The following is a 14,249-nucleotide window of genomic DNA, read 5'->3' on the forward strand; positions in this document are numbered from 1 at the left end:
CTGTCTCTCAAAAATAAAAAACATTTTAAAATTAAGAAAAAAAAAAAGAGTTAATCATGAATTAAAAAAAAAAAATCCCAGTGGACCTATAACTAGTGAAGAAATTAAAGCAGTGTTCAAAAATCTCCCAACAAAGAACAGCCCAAGACTATATGTCTGTTAAATTCTGCCAGAAATTTAAAGAAGAATAACAATCCTCAAACTCTTCCAAAGAATCAGAGAAGGAAATATTCCCAAATTCCCTGAAACCAAAAGCAAAGATAGGAAAATCACAAACCAAATTTTCTGAAGAATATTAATGCAGCAACTCTGAACAAAATACTCTCAAACCAAATTCAACAGAACATTAAAAGGACTATACACTAAGTTTAACTGAGTAAAATTAATGCATGAAAGCAAGGATGGTTCACATATGAAAAATCAATATACCATACTAACAAAATGAAGGAGAGAAAACATGACTATCTCAATCCAGATAGGGCATTTGAGAAAATTCAATATACTTCCATGATTTACAAACAAAACACAACAGGGGGCCTGAGAGGCTCAGTCAGTTAAGTGTCCCACTTTGGCTCAGGTCATGATCTCACAGTCTCACATCTCACAGACCTCACATCTCTAGCCCCATGTCAGGCTCTGTTCAGACAGCTTAGATCCTGGAGCCTGCTTCAGATTCTGTCTCCCTCCCGCTCTGCCCCTCCGCAACTCTCATTCTGTCTCTCTCTCAAAAATAAACATTAAAAAAAATTTTTTTAATGCATTACATATAGGAATAGGAGGAAACTACCTCCACATAATAAATTAAGCCATATGTTAAAGACTCACAGCTAACATCATGTGCAAAGACTGAAAACTTTCCCTCTTAAGATCAAGAATAGGTCAAGGATGCCTACTCCTCTTAAGACTATTTTACAAAGAACTGGAAGTTCTAGTCAGAGGACTTACACAAGAAAAATAAAGAAAATAAATTTGAAAGGAGAAAATAAATTGTTTGCTGATGACTTGGTCTTACATGTGGAGAGCCATAAGTATTTCCAAGAAAAACTGTTAGAATAAGTAAATACATTCAGCAAAGTTACAGGATACAAAATAAATAATCAGTTGCATTTCTATATACTAACAATGATCAATCTGAAATGGAAACTTAGAAAATCCCATTTATTATAGCACTAAAGATATACTTAGGAATAAGTTTAACCAACTAGGTTAAAGACTTATACATTGAAAACTATAAAACAATGCTAAAAGAAATCAAAGAAGTTACAAATGAATGGTAAGATATCTTGTGCTCATGAATTGGAAGACTTAATATTCTTAAAATATTTACACTATCTAAAGTAATCTATAGATTCAATGCAATATCCTTCAGAATCCCAATGGCATTTTTTATGGATATAGAGCAAAAAAAAGTCCTGAAATTCAAATGGAATCCCAAGGGACACCAAAGAGCTAAAACAATCTTGAAAAAGAAGAACAAAGTCGAAGGCCTCAGATTCTCTGATCTCAAACTTAGTACAAAGCCACGTAATTTTAAGAAATTAAGACAGTGTGGCCCTGTCATAAAGACAGATATATAAGCCAAAAGAAAAAATAGTGTGTCCAGAAATAAGCCCTTGCATATATGGCCACATGATTTTTGGCTAGGGTAACAAGACTATACAATGGGGAAAGGATAGTCTCCTCAACAAAAGGTGATGGGAAAACTAAATTTCCACATCTCAAAAGAACAAAGGTGGACCTATGTACAAAAATGAACACAAATGGATTAATACCTAAAAGTAAGGCCTAAGGTCTTAAAAGAAAATATAGGGAAAAAGCTTTAGGACACCGGATTTGGAGTGTTTTCTTGGATATGACCCCAAAGGCACAGGCAATGAATGAGTAGACAAAAGAACAAAAATTATGTCAAATTAAAAAAACTTGACTGTCAGAAGAAACAACCAAGTAAAAAGGCAACATACAGAATGGAAGAAAGTAACTGCAAATCATATATCTGAAAAGCTATTATCCAAATATACATATATATATATATATATATATATACATTGGAACTTCTACAGCTCAACAGTGACCACAAAAATAACCCAATAAAAAATAGGGTAAAGGACTAGAATAGACATGTCTCCAAAGATGATACAAAAATGGCTAATCAGCACATAAAAAGATATCACTAATCATTAGGGAAATGCAAGTCAAAACCACGAGATAGCTCCTTGACACCAATTAGGAAGGCCAGTATCAAAAGAACAGAAAATAAATGTTACCAAGAATGTGGAAGAGTTTGAACTCTTATGTATGTATGGTTTGTGGGAATGTAAAATGGCACAGTAGTTCTAGAAAACAGTACCTAAATTTTACCTTAAAAAATATTAAGAATAGAATTATTACATCATCTGGCAATCCCAGCTCTGGATATATACCCAAAAGAATTCAGAGTAAGGTCTCAAGAAGTTATTTGCACATACATGTTCACAGAAGCTTTAGTCACAATCACTAAGAGGTGAAAGCAACCCAAATGTCCATCAACAGACACAAGAATAAAGAAAATGTTAGGTATATACATACCATGGAATATTATGCAGTCTTTAAAAAAGAGAAGGTAATTGTCATGCTAGAACATGTATAAACCTAGAGGACACATAAAGCAAAATAAGCCAGTAACAGAAGGACAAAAAATTATATGATTTTACTCATGAAGGACCTACAGTATTCAAAAACATACAAACAGAAAGTAGAAAACTTTCTATTACCAAAAATTGGGAAGACTGGGGACGGGAAATAAGTGCTTAATGAGTACAGTTTCAGTGTTACAAGATTAAAAAGTTCTAGAAAACTAGGGGTGACTAACTAGGTGACTTGATTTCGGCTCAGGTCATGATCTCACAGTTCATGAGTTTGAGGCCTGTGTGGGGCTCTGGGCTAACATGGATCCTGCTTGGGATTCATTCATTCATTCATTCACTCTCTCTCAAAAACAAAAATAATTACAGAAATCTATAATACAACAATATATTTAACACTGCTGAACTGTATGTTTAAAAATGGTTATGACCATAATGTTATGTGTTTTTTACCAAAATTTAAAAAAAAGATTTAAACACACACACACAAAAGTGTAGGTAAAATACTTTCTCAGACAAACAAACGAAGGAATATGTTGCAAGAGAAGTTAAAGTTTGTTCTATGGAGAGAAGAAAAAGGATATAGGTCAGAAATGCAAATATACATAAGAGAGGAGGAGTACTAGAGAAGGAATAAATTAAGGTAGAATATTTTCATTTTTGCCATTCTTAATTGATATAATAGGTAAGTTTCTTCAAAATAGTAACAACAATGTATTCAGTTATATATGCTTATCTAAATATTTATATATGTTTATGTATATGTGAAATGAACAGAAACAATGATACAAGGGATGGGAGAGTGAAGAAATCAGGAATATTTTGTTATAAAGTACTTCACTACCAGTATACTGTTACTTGAAAATTAGTTGTAATGTATAGTTCAACTGTGGGGAAACCACTGGGAAAAATAAGGAAGTATAATTAGAATCTTATTAAATGCTCAACTGAAACCACAAAATGCAGAAGAAGAATGGAAGACAAAAACAGGAACAAAGAATAAAGGCAACAGTAACAAAAAATGCACTTACAAAATGCTAGATGTTAATACAACTACTTCAATAATCCCTTTAAATGTCAATGGTCTAAATACATCAACTAAAAGATTTTCAGAGTGGATAAAAACATAGGGGAGAGCCAACTATGTGTTATCTATAAGAAACCCATTTTAAAAATAAAGACACAGATTAAAAATAAAGGATGGAGAAAGGGAAACCATGCCACTTTAGGTGAATGTTTGTGTCCCTCCAAAATTCTTATGTTGAAGCCTAATCCCTAATGTGAGGGTACCTGGCACTCTGGGGTGTGATTAAGCCGTAAGGGTGGGGCCCTCACAAATGGTATTCGTGACTTTATAGAAGAGACCCCAGAGGCTTCCTTGCTCCTTCTGCCATATGAAGACAGTGAGAAGACTGTTGCCTATGAACCAGGAAGCAGGCTCTCAACAAACATCAAACTGCTGGCATCTCAATCTTGGACTTCCTAGACTCCATAACTATGTGACATAAATGTTGGTTGTTGGGGCGCCTAGGTAGCTCAGTCGGTTGAGAGTCCGACTTCGGCTCAGGTCATGATCTCACAGCTGTGGGTTCAAGCCCCACATCTGGCTCTGTGCTGACAGCTCAGAGCCTGGGGCCTGCTTCTGATTCTGTGTCTCCCTCTTTTCCTCACTGCCTTTCCCCTGCTCATGATCTGTCTCTCTCTGTCTCTCAAAGATAAATAAATGTTAAAAAAAATTTTTTTTTAAATGTTGGTTGTTTACCCACTCTGTGGTATTTTTTTGTCACGGTAGCCTGAACAGACTAAGCCACGTGCTAATAACACTAATAAAAGATAGCCAGAGTAGCTATATTAATTTCAGATAGAGTAGGTTTCAAAGCAAGGAAAGTTACCAAAGATAAAATGGGGTATTAGATGATGGTAAAAGGCTCACTACTCCAAGAAGACATAACAATTCTTAATGTGTATATGCCTAAAAACAGTACAAAATACCTAATGGTAAAAACCAATATAAATGCAAAAAGAAATAGATAAATCCACTCTTCATAGTTGGAGACTTCAACACCTCTCTATTAGCAGTGGATAGATCCAATAAGCAGAAAATCAGTAAGGATATAGATGAACTCTAAATCATCATCAATCAACTGGATATAACTGACATACAGAATATTTCATCCAATTAGAAGCAGACTATATATTCTTTTCAAGCTCACATGGGATGTCCACCAAGACAGACCACATTCTGAGCCATGAAACACCGTAAAGAAATTTAAAAGAAATCAGACAGTGTCTGCTCTCAAACCACAATTTAATTAAACTAGAAATCAGGATCAGAAAGAGGGCTGGAAACCCCAAAATACCTGGAGAATAAACAACTCACTTCTAAACAACACATGCGACAAAGGAGAAACTTCAAGAGAAATTTTTAAATATTTCTAACTAAATGAAAATGATAAATACAACATCAAAATTTGCGGGATGCAGTGAGGGCAATTCTTAGAGTGAGTTATACCACTGGATTGTGTGTGTGTGTGTGTGTGTGTGCACATACGTACATGTGCACATGTGGGTGTCTAAGAAAAGAAAGATCTAAAATCAATAATCTAAGCTTTCACTTTAGAAAACTAGACAAAGAAGAGCAAATTAAATCCAAAGAAAGCATAATAAAATAAATAAAAATCCTATTTTATTTTATTGTAGAAATCAATGAAATTACAAATAGGAAATCAATGGAGAAAATCAATGAAACAGAAAGCTAGTTCTTTTCAAAAGATCAGTAAGCCTCTAGGCAAGCGTATAAAAAAAAGAGAAAAACACAAATTACTAATATAAGAAATGAAAAAGGTGTCATCACTACAGATTCCGTGTATATTAAAAGGCTAATACAAGAATAATGTGAACAACTCTATGCTCACAAACCTGATGGCAATAAAATGGACCAATTCCTTGAAAGATACAACCTAACAAAACTCACATAAGGAGAAATAGATGGTCTGAATAGGCTTATATTTGTTAAAAAATAATGAACCAATAACTAATAACATACAAAAACAGAAAACACTAGACACAAATGGTTGCATGGGTGAATTCTATCAAACATTTAAAGAAGAGCTATCAATGTTTTACAATCTCCCAGAAAACAGAAGCAGAGAGAATACTTCCTAATTCATTCTATGAAGCTAGCATTGCCTTAATATAAAAACCAAAGAACTGTAAGAAAGGAAAACTACTAATATCTGTCATGAATAAAGGTGATATATTCTCAACAAAATATTAGTAAATTGAATCCAATAGTGTATTATATATATATATATATATATACACACACACCATGACCAAAATGGGATTCCCACTGGGTCACAGAGTCAATGCAATCTCCAATCCCAGCACTTTTTTACTTTCTTGGATACTGACAGACTGATACAGAAGTTTATATGGAAAGGCATAAGGCTAGAAGAGCCAAAACAATAATGAGGAAGAAAGCTGAACAACTGATATTACTCTAAGACTACAATAATCGATATAGTATGGAATTGGTGCAAGAATAAACATATAGATAAATGAGACAGACTACACAATTCAGAAACAGACAAATATAGTCAACTACTCTGACAACAGTGTAAGGGAGACAGGACAGTCTTTTTAACAAATGGTTCCAGAACTGGCCATGTCAAAAAAATGTACCTCGGCCACTAAAAGGAATGAGGTTCTGGATCCCAGGGGGAAGATCACAGCGTAGGAGGACCCCAAGCTCACCTCATCCCATGGGTACAACTAGATAACATGTATGTCAGTGTAAATAACCTAGAAAAGGACCCAAAGACTGGCAGAACAGACTCTCCACAACTAAATGTAGAGACAAGGCCACATTGAAGAGGGCAAGAAGGGTGGAGACACTGTCAGGAGCTAACTGAGACTGTCCAGGCAGGGAGGAAAACCACAGGTACAGAAATGGGAGAAAACCAGACCCTCACACCAAGCACTTGTGGCATGGAAGACCTGCATGAAAACAAGAGGGGCATGATTTTGTGGCTTCTTACAATCAGCTGAGCTTAACACCAGGAACTTTAAAAATCAGCAGGCTCAGCTCTGGGAGACCCAGGAGGGTGAAAGGAAACAATTCCCACCCTCAAAGAGACAGCACAACGAACAGCCTAAGGAGATACAGCATAGAAGCACTAGTTTGGAGATTAAATAAATAAATACATAAATAAATAAATAAATACATAAATACATAAATAAAAACTTGGGGTATACAGGAAGGGGATTTGGTTAATAACCTCAGAGTGTGCTGGAGGCAAAACTTCTCCAGGAACAAAGAGCTGGCAGGCCCCATTTCCTTCCCCCCACCCCACCCCCCAGCCTAGACACGTGGACACCTGCAGGAACCAGCGAAGCAGCAACATTTCCTAATTTGCTAACAGTGTGTCCCACCCTTACATTCTCCTACAGACCTGCCTCCTCCAATATGCCCTTGCCTGGAGTCCATTCATAGTAGTGCTATAAGCCTGGCAGGTACAAGCAGGCCCAACATGGTCCAGCACCACTCCAAAGTGACTCCTGCCCCAGGGGAAAGGGAAAAAACCACACACACCATTCCAACTGCACCCCAGCAGTGGGCTGAGGGCTGATATCTGGTCTGACTGCAGGCCTCACCTACTAACAAAAGCTTCTCAGGGGACAATACAGGGAAAGTGCCCAGCAGTTACGCACTATTACATCTCTGGAAAATGCCTGGTCTCAACTTAAGCTCAAGGTGGCCTCAGATTCGCCCACTAACAACACAGGGACCCATCTGTCCACAATGGGCAAAGAGAATCATTGCAGATGCTGAGACTGGAAGTAAAAGCAACTCAGCCACAGTAGTAGGGCAAACACAACACACATAAGAGACACCCCTGAAGCAACGAATTCTGGTGAGCAGGGAACACTACACTGTAGGACATTACAGGACCTCTTCATACAGCCACTACTTTCAAGTGCAAGAGACGGCTGACTTCCCTAACACATAGGAAAAGACATAGTTAAACAAAATGAAGAGACACAGGGCGATGTGTCCCAAATGAAAGAAAAGGACAAAATTATAGTGAGAGACCTAACTGAAACAGAGATAACTAATATGCCTGATAGAGAATTTAAAGTAATAGTCAAAATGATACTCATTGGACTTGAGAAAAGCATGGAGGACCTCAGTGTGATGCTTAACAAAGTGATAGAAAAAATTAAAAAGAACCAGCCAAAGGGGAAGAATTCAGCAACTGAAATTAAAAATACATTACAAGGAATAAATAGTAGACTAGAGGAAGCAGAAGGATGGATCAGTGACCTGGAGGACAGAGTAATGGAAAGCGATCAAGCTGAAGAGGAGAGACAAAATAATAACAAAAACTGAAAACAGACTTAGGGAACTCAGTGACATCATCAAGTGTAATAATATCTGCCTTAGGGATCCTAAAGGAAAAAAGAGAAAAGGGGGAAGAAAATCTACTTGAAGAAATACTAGCTAAAAACTTCCCCAATCTGGGGAAGGAAACAAATCCAGATCCAGGAATCAAAGAGAGCCCCCTATAAAATCAACCTAAGGTGGTCCACACCAAGACATATAGTAATTAAAATGCAAAAAGTAGTGATAAAGAGAATTTTAAAAGCAGCAAGAGAAAACAGTTACATACAAGGGAAACTCAATTAGCCTATCAACAGATTTTTCAGCAGAAACTTTGCAGGCCAGAAGAGAGTGGCATAATATATTCAAAGTGCTGAAACAAAACAAAACAAAACAAAACCCTGCAGACAAGAATACTCTCCAGCAAAGCTATCATTCAGAATAGGAGAGACTGAGTTCCCCAAATATACACAAGTTAAAGGAATTCACACCAATAAACCAGTTCTACAAAAAAAGTTAAAGGGGTCTCTTTGAGTGGAAAGGAAACACCATAAAGAGGAATAAAAAACAGTAGGAAGCAAAAAAGCAACAAAATTAAGTATACCCATAGAGATGAGTCAAGAGATTCTTAAATAAAAGGATGTAAAGTCTGACACACAAAATTAAATGGTGGAGGTGGGGGGGGGGCAGTAAAGAATGGGCTCAAACTCAAGCAACCATCAACTTAATGTAGACTGCATATGCAGGAGATGTGATATATAAACCTAATGGTGACCACAAATCATAACCAGGAATAGATATGCAAAAAAATAAAGAAAGGAATCCAAGGATACAACTAAAGAAGACCAGCAAACCATGAGAGGAGAGAACAAGAGAAGGAACAGAGAAGAATTACAAAAACAACCATAATATAATTAACCAAATGGCAATAAGTATATACCTATTAATAATTACTATGAATGTAAACAGACTAAATGCTCCCATCAAAAGACACAGGGTGACAGAATGGATAAAAAAGCAAGACCCATTTACATGCTGCACACAAGAGACTCACTTCAGACCTAAAGACACATCAACTTGAAAGTTGAAAGGAGGGAAAAGTATTTAACATGCAAATGGAAGTGGAAAAAAAAAGCCAAGGGAGACAAAATAAACTTTAAGACAAAGATTGTAATGAGAGACAAAGAAGAGGACACTATATAATTATAAAGGGTACAATCCAACAAAAAGATACAACAGTTGTCAACAGTTATGCATTCAACAAGGGAACACCCAGATACATACAGCAGCCAGTAACAAACATGAAGGAACTAATTGTAATGCCATAACAGTAGGTGGCTTTAACACCCTACTTATATAAATGGATAGATCATCCAAACAGAAAATAAGTAAGGAAACAGTGGCTCTGAAATACATATTGGACCAGATGTATATAACAGATATGTTCAGAATATTCCATCCAAAAACATCAGAATACACATCCTTTTCAAGTGCACATGGAAAATTCTCCAGAATAGATCACATATTAGGCCAAAACTCAAATTTCAACAAATTTAAAAAGACTGAAGTCATACCTTGCATCTTTTCTGACCACAACAGTGTAAAACTAGAAAGCAACCACAAGAAAAGAATCTGGAAAAAGCACCAATACATGGAAGTTAAATAACATGCTACTAAACAATGGTTGGGTCAACCAAGAATCAAAGAGGAAATTAAAAATAAAATACGTAGCAACAAAATGATACACAGTGGCCCAGAATCTTTGGGATGCAGCAAAGTTTTTATAAGAGTAAGTTTATAGCAATATAGGCCTAATTCAAGAAGCAAGAAAACATCTCACATAACCTAACTTTACACCTAAACTTTACACTAAACAAATAAAGGAAGGAAATAATAAAGATTAGAGCCGAAATAAACAAAAAAGAAACTAAAAAGAACCAATAGAACAGATCAATGAAACCAGGAGCTGGTTCTTCAAAAAGATCAACAAAATTGATACACGTTTAGCCAGACTCATGAGAGAGTGCAAGAGCAAGAGAGATAACTGAAACAAAGTCAGAAATGATAGAGAAATAACAACTGATACTACAGAAATACAAAGGATTATGAGAAAATATGAAAAACTGTATGCCAACACATTGGACAACCTGGAAGAAATGGATAAATTCCTAGAAACATAAAACCTTCCAAAACTGAATTAGGAAGAAATAGAAAATTTTAACAGATTGATTGCCAGCAATAGAACTGAATCACTAATCAAAAAAACTCCCAACAAGCAAAAGTCCAGGACCAGATGGCTTCAGAAGTGAATTCTACCAAACATTTAAAAAATTTTTTTAATTTTATTTTGAGAGATAGAGACAGAGAGAGAGAGTAGGGGAGGAGCAGAGAGAGAGAGTAGGGGAGGAGCAGAGAGAGAGGGACACACAGAATCTGAAGCAGGCTTCAGGCTGTGAGCTGTCAGCACAGAGCCCAATGATGCAGGGCTCGAACCCATGGACTGAGATCATGACCTGAGCTGAAGTCAGACGCTTAACGGACTGAGCCACCAGGCGCCCCTCTACCAGACATTTCAAAATAGAGTTAATACCTATTCTTTTCAAACCATTCTAAAAAATAGAGGAAGAAAAGTTTCCAAATTTATTCTATGAGGCCAGCATTACCCTGCTACCAAAACCAGATAAAGACACTGCAAAATTGGCAAATCAAATCCAACTATACACCTAAAAAAATCACCAAGATCAAGTGGGATTTCCTTCTGGGATGTGAGAGTGGTTCAATATTCAGAAATCAATCAATTTGCTATATAACATCAATAAAAGGATAAAAACCATCCAATCATTTCAATAGGTACAGAAAAACCATTTGATAAAATACAATATTCATTCAGGATAAAAGCGCTCAATAAAGGCCATATATGAAAAACCCACAACTAACATCATATTTGATGGGGAAAAAACAGAGCTTTTCTCCTAAGGTCAGGAATAGAACAAGGATGTCCATTCTCACCACTTTCATTCAACATAGTACTGGAAGTCCTATCCACAGCAATCAGACAACAAAAAGAACTAAAAGGCATCCAAATTGGCAAAGAAGTAAAATTTTCACAATTTGCAAATGACATGATACTATTATACAGTAACCCCTGAAGACTTGCCAAAAATATTCTTGAATTGATAAATCAATTTAGTAAGTTTGCAAGATACAAAATCACTATACAGAAACCTATTGCATTTCTATACACTCATAATGAAGCTGAAGAAAGAGAAATTAAGACTATAATCCCATTTATAATTTCACCAAAAATACCTAGGAATAAACTTAACCAAGGAGGTTAAAGACTATACTCTAAAAACTATAAAACACTTATGAAAGAAACAGAAGATGACACAAAGAGATGGAAAGTATTCCATGCTTATGGACTGGAAGTCCATTGTTAAATATGGTTAAAATGTCCATACTACCCAAAGCAATCTACAGATTTAATGCCATCCCTATCAAAATACCAACAGCACTTTTCACAGAACTTGAACAAACAATCCTAAAATTGGTATGGAACCCAAAAAAGACCCCAAATAGCCAAGCAATCTTGAAAGAGAAGAACAAACCTGGAGATATCACAATCCCAAATTTCATGATATACTACAAAGCTGTAGGAACCAAAACAATGTGGTACTGGCACAAAATAGATCAACAGAATGGAACAGAAATAAACCCAGAAATAAAACCATGGGTATATGGTCAATTAATCTTTCACAAAGAAAGCAAAAATATACAATGAGAAAAAGACAGTCTTTAACAAATGATGTTGGGAAAACGACAGCTATATGCAAAAGAATGAAAGTGAACCACTTTCTTATACACAAAAATAAACTCAAAATGGAGTAAGGACCTAAATGTAAGACCTGAAACCATAAAATTCCCAGAGAAGAGCACAGACAGTAATTTCTCTGACATCAGCTATAGAAACATTTTTCTAGATAGGTCTCCTGAGGCAGGGAAAACAAAAGCAAAAACAAACTGTTGGGATTGCATCAAAATAAAAAAGCTTCTGCACAACAAAGGAAACAATCAACAAAACTAGGCAACCTAGAGAATGGAAGAAAATATTTGCAAATGACATATTTAATAAAGGGTTAATACCCAAAATATATAAGGAACTTCTAAAACTCAGTGCCCACTAAAACAAACAAACAACAACAAACCCTAACTATCCAAAAACCATTCCAGTTAAAAATGAGCAGGGGTGCCTGGTGGCTCAGTCAGTTAAGCATCTGACTTTGGCTCAGGTCATGATCTCAGTTTGTGGGTTTGAATCCCGTGTCAGGCTCGGTGCGGACAACTCAGAACCCAAAGCCTGCTTCAGACTCTGTCTCCCTCTCTCTCTGCCCCTGTCTCACATGCACTCTGTCTCTTTCTCCCTCTCTCTCAAAAATTAAAAATTTTTTAAAAATTTAAAAAAAACGGGCAGGAGACATGAACAGTTATTTCTCTAAAAACAGACACATGAACAGTTGCTCATTATCACTCATCATTAGGGAAATGCAAATCAAAATAATGAGATATCACCTCACACCTGTCAGAACAGCTAATCCCAAAAGCACAAGAAACAACAGGTGTTGGCAAGGATGTGGAGACAAAGGAACCCTCTAGCACTATTGGTGGGAATGCAAACTGTTGCAGCCACTCTGGAAAACAGCATGGAGGTGCCTCAAAAAGTTAAAAATAGAACTATGCTATGATCCAGCAATCACACTACCTGGTATTTACCCATAGAATACAAAAACACTAATTCAAAGGGAAAAGTGCACCCCTACGTTCACAGCAGTATTATTTACAATAGTGAAGATATGGAAGCAGCTCAAGTATCAGTTGATGAATGGATAAAGAAGAGGTGGTCTGTATACAATGGAACACTATTCAACTATAAAAGAGAATGAAATCTGGCCATTTGCAATGACATGGGTGGAGTATAATACTAAGCAAAATAAGTCAGCCAGAGAAAGACAAATACCAAATGATTTCACACTATGTGGAATTTCAGAAACAAATGAAGCAGAGAGAGAGAGAGAAACCAAGCGACAGACTCTTAACCATAGAAAACAAACTCATGGTTACCAGAGGAGGGGGAGGTAATGGGGATTAAGAAGTAAGAAGTACCCTTGTTGTGATGAGCACCAAATGATTAAAATAAAAACTTAAAATTTCAATTCAAAAATAGGAAAAATTCAATCATACAGTTCTGGAATGAATACACAGGTAGTAAAACTTAATACAAAAACAGCAAAATGATTATTTATCATAAACCTGAATGATCTTCCAGGGAGAAGGAAAGGATTATAATCTAGAAGGGTAGTTATGTTCTATTTCTTGCATGTTATACTTCACATTAAAAAAAAAAAAAAGCAGGATGGTAAGGATAAACACCACTCCACGGGTGCCTGGGTGGTTCTGTTGGTTAAATGTCCAACTCTTAATTTTGGCTCAGGTCATGATCTCATAGTTTCATGAGTTCGAGCCCCACATGGAGCTCTGTGCTGACAGTGCAGAGCCTGCTTGAGATTCTCCTCTTCTCTGCCCACTCACACTCTTCTCTCCCAAAATAAATAAATGAGAAAAACATCATTATGTTGACTAGTTCATAACAATAAACCTTAGGGGCGCCTGGGTGGCTCAGTTGGTTAAACGGCCAACTTCATCTCAAGTCATGATCTCACGGTTTGTTGAGTTTGAGCCCCGCGAAGGGCTCTGTGCTGACAGCTCAGAGCCTGGAGCCTGCTTCAGATTCCGTGTATCCTTCTCTCTCTGCCCCTCCCCTGCTCACACTGTCTGTCTCTCTTTTCTATTTATTTATTTATTTATTTATTTTTTAATAGTTTATTGTCAATCTTCTCTATTTATAAAAAAACAAAAACAAAAACAAAAACAAAACATTAAACTTTAAAGGGAGGTTCAGGCTGCCAGGCAATCGTACTACATTGCCCTGGTCCATCTGCCCACTTACTCTCCTTGAATATTTCATACCTTTCTGCCTTACATCTCTGACCTCTGACCTTTCCTCTCCCATTGTCACCTGCAGTCGATAATCGTGTTTCCTACTTCACTGAAAATGGAAGGAAAGAAAACTTCCACAGACTTACCATCATAAATACCCATGTCCCAGGATTTTGCACCCACATATTTCTACCTTGCCTTAGCTCAACTCTCCATGTTGCCTTGTGAGGCCAGTCCACCTATTCGTGTAC

At 36.5% G+C, this 14,249-nt stretch overlaps 1 protein-coding gene across 4 annotated transcripts in view; it reads right to left on the minus strand.

The window, feature by feature from the left end:
• Positions 1–14,249, minus strand: part of RNF13 (ring finger protein 13) — a 163,586-nt gene that overhangs the window by 22,722 nt on the left and 126,615 nt on the right. The window lies entirely within an intron of this gene.

This window comes from Suricata suricatta, chromosome 5 (assembly GCF_006229205.1).
Source record: "Suricata suricatta isolate VVHF042 chromosome 5, meerkat_22Aug2017_6uvM2_HiC, whole genome shotgun sequence".
In the NCBI taxonomy this organism is placed as follows: Eukaryota; Metazoa; Chordata; class Mammalia; order Carnivora; family Herpestidae; genus Suricata; species Suricata suricatta.